General features: G+C 50.1%; 1 protein-coding gene across 13 annotated transcripts in view; it reads left to right on the top strand.

Annotated features, from left to right (window-relative positions):
* Positions 1-6,303: 6,303 nt before the first annotated feature.
* RIMBP2 (RIMS binding protein 2) overlaps positions 6,304-11,284 on the top strand; it is a 315,585-nt gene continuing 310,604 nt past the window's right edge. For 5 of the 13 annotated variants that reach the window (XM_032244292.1, XM_032244321.1, XM_032244259.1 and 2 more), the window contains exon 1: positions 6,308-6,597. The gene's annotated coding sequence lies outside the window, so the exon portion shown is untranslated. Of the gene's footprint in view, positions 6,598-11,284 lie in introns of all 13 variants that reach the window. The other 8 variants (XM_032244347.1, XM_032244378.1, XM_032244340.1 and 5 more) reach the window with 4 other exon arrangements.

The following is an 11,284-nucleotide window of genomic DNA, read 5'->3' as shown; positions in this document are numbered from 1 at the left end:
TGATCTGTGTGTTTAAGTGTGATTTTGTATTGAATGGCAGTGGTCTTTCCTTTCTATATTTAGTGCTCCTTTCAAGGTCTCTTGTAAGGCAGGTCTGGTGGTAATAAATTTTCTCAACATCTGCTTATCTGAAGAGGATCTTATTTCTCCTTTGCTTATGAAGCTTAGTTTGGCTGGATATGAAAATCTTGGTTGAAGATTTTTTTTTTTCCTTAAGAATATAGGCCCCCAATCTCTTCTGGCTTGTAGGGCTTCAGCTGAGAGGTCCATGGTTAGCCTGATGAGTTTTCCTTTGTAGGTGACCTGCCCTTTCTCTATAGCTGTCTAAAAAATTGTTTAAACCTTCAATAATAACTTTAAAAAGCAAAATTTGATCATCATGATAGAGGAAAGAGTTTTCTTTCTGTTTTCTCAAAAGAAAATAAAATTATAAAATCATTGTCACCTGGAGAAGTAATAAAAGATTACACAGTCAAATAATGTTAAAAACAATATTATACAAATATTATAAGGTGGTGGGTAGCCCAATTTCCTTGATTTAATTTTTATACTTATATGAATGCATCAAATTAGCACATGTACCCCTAAAATATGCACATTTATCATGTATCAATAAAGATGGTATTATAGAGGGGGCTTAGGCAGTTAATTACAGTAAATATATGCTATTTTTCTTGATTTTGTGATATTTGTCAGCATTTTAAAGTCTGAAATTTGTTGTGATCTATTTTCTCATTCTTGATAGATGATCATATTTCTATATTTTGCATTGGTATTCTTTGTGTTTTATTTTTCTTAACTAGAGCTCCCCACATTATATAAACTCTAGGCCCTGCAAAACTGAATCCACAACTGAATTTGAAATATGTGCTACAAATATATTTTCTCAGTTGTAGCCAATCTTTTGGTTTGATTTGTGGTGTTTCTTGACTGTGGAGAAGTTTACATTTCCATGTAGTCACATTTAATCAGCATTTCCTTTTATTATTCCTGGGTTCTTAGAAAGTCCTTCTTCATTTGACAATAATGAAAAAAATTCATAATTTTTCTTTTATGTGTTTAAATACTTGATTGATCTGGAATTACCTTATGTGTAATAATCTTTTCCCCTAATTATCCTGTTTTCTGACTACCATTTATTGAATATTCTATCTTTTCTTATTGATCAGGAGTATTATTTTATCACGTATTAAATTCTCATCTCTAATTGGATTTGTTTATGGACCACCTAGTTTGTTCTGTGGATCTGTCTTTTCATGTACCGGGACAAAACAATTTTATTTATATATTTGTAATATATTTCAATGTCTGGTAAGACTAGTTTTCTTTCATTACCTTTTCTTGCCTTCAGCAGAATGTCTGGGTTATGGTTTTGTGCTTATATTTCCATACTAAGTTGAGAATCAGCTTCCAGAGATCTGGGGAAAAAATCTTGCCTTTATGTTGATTGCAATCATATTAAATGTTAAGGCTGATTTCAGGAGAATTTTATAAAATTTAAGCACCCTCTCCAAGTGTGGGGTTGGCTTTTCATTTTGTTCAATTTTTCTTTTCTTCATTCCTCAGTTTTCTTCATATATATCTTACACATTTCTAGGCATGTGTTTCTTTTTCCATGCTATTATACATGGAATTTTTTTCCCTTCCATTATATTTTCTAACTGATTGTTGCTTTTGTATAGGAAAGCTACTGATTTTTGTATATTATTTTTGTTCCTCCAAAATAATATGCATCCAATTATGGAATATATGTAGAGCTCTCCCTGTTTTTTCTTTTTGATTACAGGGTCTTGCTTTGTCATCCAGGCTGGAGTACAGTGGTGTGATCATGGCTCACTGCAGCCTTGACCTCCTGGGCTCAGGTGATTCTCCCATCTCAGCCCCCAGGTAGCTGGAACTACAGGCATGAGTCATCACACACAGCTAATTCTTTGTGTTTTTCATAGAGTGAGGCATTTACCATGTTGCCCAAGCTGGTCTCAAACTCCTGAGCTCAAGTGGTCCTCGTGCCTTGGCCTCCCAAAATGTTGGGATTACAGGCATGAGCCGCCCTGCCCAGCCTAGTCTATCCTCTTCTATTCAGTTCTTATTTGTAACAGTTTTACTGCGATCGGTCCATTTGTGTTTCCAATTAGATCATCATATCATCTCCAACACTGCCTAGTTTGTAGACCTGTCTGGCTAACCCACTACCTGTAAACAGGGCAGATTTTTCCCAGAGCTGTTCCTAGCTGAGTGCTGCACTTATGGTGAACACCCAACTTCAGAAGCTTACTTGAAAGGATTTAGGTGGCTGCACTTCGCCACTGGCCTTGGAATTGTCCTCCTAGAAAACTTGCTGTGCTTTGTGAAAGCTCGGGCCGGCAGAGGTGCTGATGTTCAGTGTCAGCACAGACCTATTATTAGCTGTCCAGCGACAGGAGATTCTGCTTTAATGCTGAACCTTCAGAACTATGCTGCAAACAAAATGACTGGCATTTTCTCAGACAGCCTTTCCAAGTGGAAACCCTCCAGTGTGCTGTCTCCATCTGGAGGGCTGGAAAACTGTGAATGGCAATGATGCAGCTTTGCATCTGACACTTCCTGACATCTGGCAAACACTCGTTCCATCCAGGACCAGATAAAACAAATGGTGGCTTGCTCACAGGCGTCTTTAACAGCCTAATAGACCCGGTGAGTAGCTATGCCTTCATGTGGTCTGCGTCCGGTCTGGACCTAGCAGGTTGCCTATAACAAGCGCTGGAGGGGGTCAGCACTTTTGATTCCATCACGGAAACTGGTCTCCACCACGGCAGCTCATTTTTCAGAACTGGCTAGCTCCTCCCTGCTGGGTTGAACACATCCTCCTTCTTCACAGGCACCGAAGGGCTTCATCTGGATTGTTAGTAAGCTAAGAACACACCTATGAAAGTCTCTGGTTTGTTACGATTTTTTAGTATTTTATGCACAAAATTCACCTAATTTTTGTGAAGTAGAACTTGACACCAAGAAATGGAATCCTGCATTCTTTTTCTTTTTCTTTTTTTTAATTTATTGGCAGGGCCTCACTCTGTCCCCTAGGCTGGAGTGCAGTGGAGCAATCACAGCTCATTGCAGCCTTGAGCCCCCTGGGCTCAAGTGATCCTCCCATCTCAGCCTCCTGAGTGGCTGAGACCACAGGCATGCACTACCATGCCCAGCTAATTTTTGTATTTTTTGTAGAGATGGGATCTCACTGTGTTGCCCAGGCTGGTCTTGAGCTCCTAGGCTCAAGTGATCCTCCCACCCTGGCCTCCCAAACAGCTGGGATTTCAGGCACGAGCCACTGCACCTGGCCCTGCATTCTTTTTCTGATCTGACTGAGTGACTCTTGGCAGCTATAGTCAACCCTTCCATCTCAAGTTGTCCAGCCCACAAAATGGGCTCTTACGCCGAGACGCGTGACCCGCAGCCCCACACACATTGGACACTGCAGGCGACAGTGTGTCTGTGACGGAGACTCAGCGGTGTGGTGCAGATGCCAATGGCCCTGGGGGGGAAGCACCCAGTATCTTGAAACGGAAACATTTTTGCAGCTTATTTGTTTTAGAACCTTGGACTTTCGGCCTACATGATCCACAGCATTCCTTAAAAATTAATTTCCTCTCTGCTGTGTAAATAGCAGTGGAGAGTCATTTTCAGGCCACCGAATGACCTTTTAACAGAGTGAGTCCTTTCCAAGGGGGAACAGCTTTATTTCCTTCTGGCAAATATTTCATTCGTCTCCTAGAAGAGCCCCGTGAAGCAGAGCTATAGGATAAGCAGACATGACTGTTTTACTGATGTGAGAAAAGACTGACCTGCTCCAGGCCGCACGGACGGCGTTAGGAAGGGGCAGGCAGGGCCAGCGGGGCCCAGCGCACAGGCGCTTCCTACCGTCTTTCATATGTTTTATGGAGGTAAAGTTCACATCACAAAAAATTAACCATTTTGAAGTGAACAATTCAGCAGCGTTTAATACATTCACAACCTTGAGCCACCGCCACCTCGATCTTGTTCCAAAGCGTTCTCACCACCCCAGAAGCAAACCCCACTGGGCTAAGAAGTCCCTCCTCCTCTCTCCTCCCAGCCCTCAGCAACCTGCAGTCTCCTTTCTGTCTCTATGAATTTGCCTGTTTTGGATATTTCATACAAACGGGCTCATAGGTAGGTGGGCTTTTGTGTCTGGTGTCTTTCCTCAGCATGGTGCTGTCAAGATTCATCCAGGTAATAGCATGAATCGGTACTTTGTTCCTTTTCCTGGCTGGATAATATTCCATTGAATGGATGTGCCGCATTTTGTTTATGCATTCATCCATAGATGGGCGGCTGTTGAGACAGTGCAGCTGTGAACGTGTGTGTACGAGTATCTGGCAGCCACTTCCTTCCATGGTCTTCTGCGGTCCCGTAGTTCCTGTGAGCTGATGACTGCTGCAGGGTGAGAAGGAATGGTCTGTGGTTTGCCACCTGCTCCCGGGGAGAGCACACATCTCTTTGTTCCATGCACAGAGGCTGGGCCTGCTCTACACAGGACTCGAAGGAAGCCCCCGGTCTTGCAGGCAAATTCAGAGGCAGAGAATTCGGAAGCCAATCCGGGAGGCCAGGATGAGTCCTGACTGGGAGCACTCGCTGGACCCATCTGCCACAGTGCCGAAAAAGTTGTCTTGGGAAGCGGCTTCCTCTGCTGCCTAGCTTTGAGACCACTGCGGCTCCTATAAGACCACAAACAAAGCCACAGGGATGGGAGGATATGTTGGTTTTACTAAGGAGCCCATTTTTTTTTCCCATTTATTTATTTTATTGCATTTTAGATTTTGGGGTACATGTGAAGAACATGCAAAATTGTTGCATAGTAACACACGTGGCAGTGTGATTTGCTGCCTTCCTCCCCATCACCTACATCTGGCATTTCTCCCCTTGCTATCTCTCCCCAGCTTCCCACCCCCCACCGTCCCTCCCCTATTTCCCCCCAACTGACCCCAGTGTGTAGTGATCCCCTCCCTGTGTCCACGTGTTCTCATTGTTCAACACCCGCCTATGAGTGAGAACATGCGGTGTTTGATCTTCTGCTCTTCTGTCAGTTTGCTGAGAATGATGGTTTCCAGGTTCATCCATGTCCCTACAAAGGACACAAACTCATCGTTTTTGATGGCTGCATAATATTCCATGGTGTATATGTGCCACATTTTCCCTATCCAGTCTATCATCGATGGACATTTGGGTTGGTTCCAGGTCTTTGCTATTGTAAACAGTGCTGCAATGAACATTCGTGTGCACGTGTCCTTATAGTAGAACGATTTGTAATCCTTTGGATATATACCCAGTAATGGGATTGCTGGGTCAAATGGAATTTCTATTTCTATGTCCTTGAGGAATCGCCACACTGTCTTCCACAATGATTGAACAAATTTATACTCCCACCAACAATGTAAAAGTGTTCCTATTTCTCCACATCCTCTCCAGCATCTGTTGTCTCCAGATTTTTTAATGATCGCCATTCTAACTGGTGTGAGATGGTAAAACTTGTAAAGTGAGTCTAATTGGAGAAGCGGCAGAAATCACCTCAGGGGAAGTCCTTCCTTTTTGTACCAAGGCCCCGCACATGCTGTGAGCGAGCCCTTCCTTGGAATTATTGTGTCTTGTCCCTGCGCAGGGCCATCATTAGTAGGACCCCTCAGGGCCTCAATTAGGGTATGTGGAGCCCCAAATACCAAAGGGGCTTTCCTTCCCACGAACTACATTATTTAGCATCTTTCAATAACAAACACCGGGGTTTTTACCCCAGGGAAGGAAGCCGAGTATGAGACGTCTGTGCTGGCTTCCCAGGGCTCTTCCCTCCTGCACCACCTGGTTGCTAGGTAGTGGGTATATCTGTGCCACCACCTGGAGTTCTGGGGAAGGGGGAACCCACGTGGCCACTGGAGGCTTGCGGTGGGGAGGGGAGCTGGACAGGAGAGCCAAGACCAGGCAGGTTGGATTGCTCCTCGTCATCACCTAATTCTGATGGTGCTTGAGTTTCTGAGCTTCCTGAACCCGGGGCAGCTTTACGTTGCTGTGCCTGTTGGTTGCAGGAGCCCCCTGGCCCCCGTGGGGAAGATCTTGTGCTGTTTTTCCAGGGATAGAGGGAAAAGCAGCAGCCCCAAGCCCTGCGTGGCTGAGAGCTGTTTGCCTCCGTCTCTGTCTGAGCTTTTCACCACGGCTCTGTGAAAGAGAAACTGGCAGTGAGGGGTATAGCCATCTTGGTGTGTGTGTGTATGTGTATGTGTGTGTGTGCACGTGTGTGTGCATGTGTGTGTGCGTGCGTTCAAACACTGACGTTTCATAGGCTCTGGTGACTGCTGCATGGCGGCTGATCTCTCTCTCTCGCTCTCTCTCTCCCCCCCGCCCGACCTGCTTGCCTGCCTGCAGAAAACTAATGAATCATGTCTAGCTGAATGCGAGCGGCGCCGACACACCAATGCCCTGCGATGGTGACTGGGCGCCGCCTCTGCCCGCCTCTCCCTGCCTGCCTCCCCCTCGCCCCCGGTTTGTAATCTGACACAGTACACTGCAGTTGTCTCGCGGTGAGCCTCCGGAGCCTTGGCACAGCCAGCTTCTAAGGTAGGCTGAGATTTATTTTTTCTCCTAAAAATAGCTTCCCGTCTCCCCTCGCCTTTCGGCACCCGAGCTGTAGCAGCGTTGCTCACAGGGGCTCAGCCGGAAACTCTTTGCCCAGACAAAGTTTATTTTGCAGTGGATGGAGGATGCCCTTCAGCCGGGGTCCGGGGCGCTGGGTGTGGGGAGCGGCGGCCGGCCCTGCTGGTGGTGTCTCCGTGCTGCTTGGAATTCAGGATCGTCTCGGAAGGGAAGGGCTGGTGGCTTCTTGCTGGGTGCCACCCGGGTGCCAGCTGCAGGGGCGCTGTGGCTCCGTCATGCCCCCACCCCAGGCTGCTCGGAAAAGCCCCTGCAGGCAAAGTTTAGCACCCAATGGGTACAGCCCGGCTCGCTCACTGGCCGGGGGAGTGCTCCCCGGCTTCTCAGGCAGCTCAGGGCCTGGACCTGGCTTCCTGGGGACAGGGCGGAGTGGGGAAGGGGACAAGGGACAAACACAGCAGAGCCCCCAGCTCGGCTCAGGTGCAAATGCACAAAGCCAGCAGGCTGCACCCAGGAATGTGTCAGTTCACGTCCCACGGACCGACTTGAATAATGTGTTTGTCAAAACAGATGTTCCCTGGCAAAGTGTGTGTGTGCGTGTGGCTGTGTGGGCAGGGCTGCTTGCCGGGGCAGACTCCCCCGGGGGAAACCCTATTTCACTGGCAAAGGCAGGGTGAACAGGGCCACCCGCCCAGGAGCTTAGGTCCGGGTCGGGGCCAGGGCATCTGTCAGCAGAGGCCTTGGTGGAAGCAGCCTCCTTCCTGTCCCCAGGGAGCTGAGGTCGGGGTGACACTGGCTGGAGGGAGGAAGGAGTGCTTCACCTCCTGACCTGGTCCCTGGTCCGAGGGGAGGCGGGTGCTGGCTCTAAGCCTACGTGGCCTCTGGGTCCCCCAAGGTGCTTAGGGTGAGCAAGGAGGGTGGGAAGGAGGCCCTGTCCAGCTCCACATTTCTCTCTCCGAGGAGCCCTGAAGGAGACTCTGCTCACGGGGGCGAAAAGCCCACTTCATCCCTGGAAGGAGAAGTGTCACAGATGGAGCAGGCCCTGAGAGGAGAGAGCGTGGCTCTCTCTGAAAATGGAAGGTGGGGGTGGGGAGAGGAGGTGTCCTGGCTCCTGGGCCTTGTGGCAGGCCCAGCTGCTGGCAGGGGCAGCTGTGTGGGCTCAAAGCAGCAGTGGGCAGGGAGGGAGTGTGGCGCGCACTCGCTCACCCCGTTTAGGGGAACATTGGGTGAGGCTCTGAAACATCGCCACCTCCCCCACGCACACGGTCCTTCCCCAGCTCCCTCCTGGCCCTGATGGGCTCTCTGGGAACTCAGCTTGGGACTCAGCCCCCGCTGGGCTGTGGGGTTTTGGCTTGTGTGAGGCATGATCAAGCTCCCAGCGGGATGGGCAGGGTCTGATCGGTTCTGGAGGTTCCTGGGGGCGTGGTGTGAGGGGCAAGCAGGCAGGCGCCCCTTCTGCAGTGGGGGGTGGGGGCGTGCCTGGGGTCAAGGGCTGTGCCGTGGCCATATGGCAGTGCCTGGGGTCCAGAGTGGAGCCCTCCAGGTTATTTCGGGGATATTCCCCTGTGCCCCTTCCGAGAGGATGGCAAACTGGGTCAGGGAGACGGTGGCACTGCCCACGTGCCAGGGAGACAGGAAGATGCTGGCACTGTGGGGGCCACCCCCACACAGGAGGCAGGTGGCCACGCAGCCCTCCCCAGGCCTAGCAGCCGGCCTCTCCCACACTGCAAGCCCCGCAGAGAAACCCAAGCCTGCAGAGTCAGGGGTGGGTGTGGGTGGTGGAGGAGCTTCCCAGATGAGGCTGCATTTGGCCGGCTGGGAGCTCCAGCCATTCAGATGCGCAGACAAGCAGGGGACCCTGCGCTGTTTCTTCATTTGCCGCTCTTCCCCCCGGCCCCATCGCTGTTGGAGCCTGGAAGAGGCCAGCGTGTGCTGGGGCGGGAGGGAGGAGAGGCAGGAGCTGGCTCTTTCCTGAGCCTCCTTCCTTTCCACTGCAAAACCACCTCCTGCCACATTTGAATTTGGAGTCCGGTTGAAGTTTTAGTCGGAGCAGCGCTTCTCAGGCGTTGCTGAGTGCTGGCCTCCTGGCGGGTGGGTTAACCGGCTGCGTGTCACAGCCTCTGGTCCAGCAGGTCTGGGGAGGGGCCGGGATCTGCATTCCCATGCGGTCTCAGGGGAGGAGGAGGCATCCAGGGACCCCACTCTGAGAACTGCAGATTACAGTGTGACCAGGAGGTGCTTTACACATCTCTGGGGTATGGCCTTGGCTCTCCGTTGCCCTCGGCTGAGGTCATATGTGAATCTGAGAGCCCGCCTCATATATCAGTCTAGACCCGCAAGTGCCCAGACCTCAGGGACCGGAGGGCCTCGCCCACGAACCCGCTTTGTGTCTGGGAGTGTCCCTAGGGCAGGAACTCAGCATCTGTTTCAGGAGGGCGCAGACTCCACGTCTGCCGGAAGGTTTGGAATCCATGTGGTGCTGGGAACCCAGGGGAGAACTGGATCAGCTGTGCTGCTCTGTTATTGATCAGCCAGAGCCACTGATTCCAGACAACTCAGTTCTTCACTCACCCGGCCCCTGCACATAGTGAGAGTGCATGCCTTATTTCCTCAGTTTCTCTTCTGGCTTTCACCCATTTGAAAAGCTGTCTGATCCCTTCATGGTGTGGAGGGAGGCTTGTCTGGGCTTCCAGCTGAGGACACCTGCCTCTCTGGTTGGTGATGCTGGTGCCACCACCCTTGGGTGCAAAGGGTTCGCTGAACCATACTCCTCAGCCTCCCTCCCTCTCCCACTCCTCCTTTCCTATCCCTCCCTCCCTCCCTCCCTTCCTTCTTCTCTGTCACTTTTTCTTTCCGTTCAGTCTCTCCCACCATCTTCCCTCTGTCTCTCCTTTTCTTCCCACTTTCTGTTTTTCTTTCCCTTTCTCTGTCTCTCTCTCCTTCCTTCCCCTCCTCCCTCCCTCCTTCCTTTCTCCTCTCCCTCTCTCAGTCTCTCTCTGACTCTCCCCTCCTTGTGTCCACGACTGGGCCACGCTCCGTGTGGATCTGTCTTTCCTTGAAGGAAATCTCCCTGGTGTCACCTACATAATGACATTTTGGTCAATGAAGACCACGCGTACCGTGGGTGGCCATGTGCGGCTATAATAGGCCGGAGCAATCCCCGCCCCAGTGTGGCCGTGGCAGCAGCTAAGCTTGATGTTTTACTGTCGCGCGTGTGGCGATGACGGTGTGGACGGACCACTGTGCTGCCTGGCGTGTGGGCCCTCTGGCACATTCCGTCATGCACAAATGTGACACGTGACGATAATAAATGTTACTGGCTTTTGTACTTACTGTGACTTTTATCATGATTCTAGAGCGTATTCTTTCTACGGATTCAACAAAAGTTAGCTGTGCAACAGCCTCAGGCAGGCCCTCTGGGAGGGATCTGAAGCAGGCATGGCCGTCATGGGGCAACGGCTCCCCCCGTTACTCCCTGGAGACTGCCCAGCGGGACAGGCTGTGCAGGGGAGGACGCTGGTGTGGTGACCCTGACCCTGGGAGGCCTAGCCTGGTGTGTGTGTGTCTTAGCATTTAACAGCAAAGTCTCAAAAGCAAACAAAAAAATCAAATAAGGAAAAGTGAGTAGAGAGGATATAAAGAAAGAAAATATTTTTGCGTTTTAAGGTGTGTTTTAAGCTAAATATTATTACAAAAGAGTCTAAAAGGTAAAAAATTAAGAAATGTATAAGGCAACCAAGTAACCTGAGGGTAGTTATGGAAGAAAGGATAATATTTTTGTACAAATTTTGAATAGTCTAAGTGTGCAGTCTTTATAGAGCCTACAGGTGTGCACACCCCTAACCTACTCACTCACACTCACTTGCCACTCACACACTCAGTCACCCACTCAGTCACTCAGTCACACACTCACCACTCAGCCAAACACTCACTCAGTCACACACTCACCACTCAGTCACACACTTCACTCAGTCACACACTCACCACTCAGCCAAACACTCACTCAGTCACACACTCACCACTCAGTCACACACTCACCACTCAGCCACTCACTCAGTCACACACTCACCACTCAGTCACACACTCAGTCACACAGTCACACTCACTCACCACTCAGTCACACACAGTCACACACTCACAGTCACTCACCCACTCACACTCACCACTCAGCCACACACCCACTCACTCACACACTCACAGTCACTCACCTACTCAGTCACTCACTCACACACTCGCCAGTCACACACTCACACAGTCACACACTCACTCACACACTCAGTCACCCACTCAGTCACTCACACACTCACCACTCAGCCAAACACTCACTCAGTCACACACTCACTCACCACTCAGTCACACACTCAGTCACACACACACACTCACCACTCAGTCACTCACACAGTCACACACTGTCACATACTCAATCACACACTCACACACTCACAGTCACTCACCCACTCAGTCACTCACACACTCACTTGCCACTCAGTCACACAGTCACACACTCACTCACACACTCACCCACAGTCACCCAGTCACTCATTCACTCACACACTCACAAACTCACCCACTCAGTCACTCACTCACTCACACACATCTACTCACAAACTCACTCACTCATTCACCCACACAGTCACACACACCCACTCAGTCA

This window comes from Sapajus apella, unplaced genomic scaffold (assembly GCF_009761245.1).
Source record: "Sapajus apella isolate SASKATOON/1434 unplaced genomic scaffold, GSC_monkey_1.0 scaffold2, whole genome shotgun sequence".
NCBI classification, from domain to species: domain Eukaryota; kingdom Metazoa; phylum Chordata; class Mammalia; order Primates; family Cebidae; genus Sapajus; species Sapajus apella.
The sequence above is the reverse complement of the archived record's forward strand: the minus strand, read 5'-3'. Positions and strand labels throughout refer to the sequence as shown.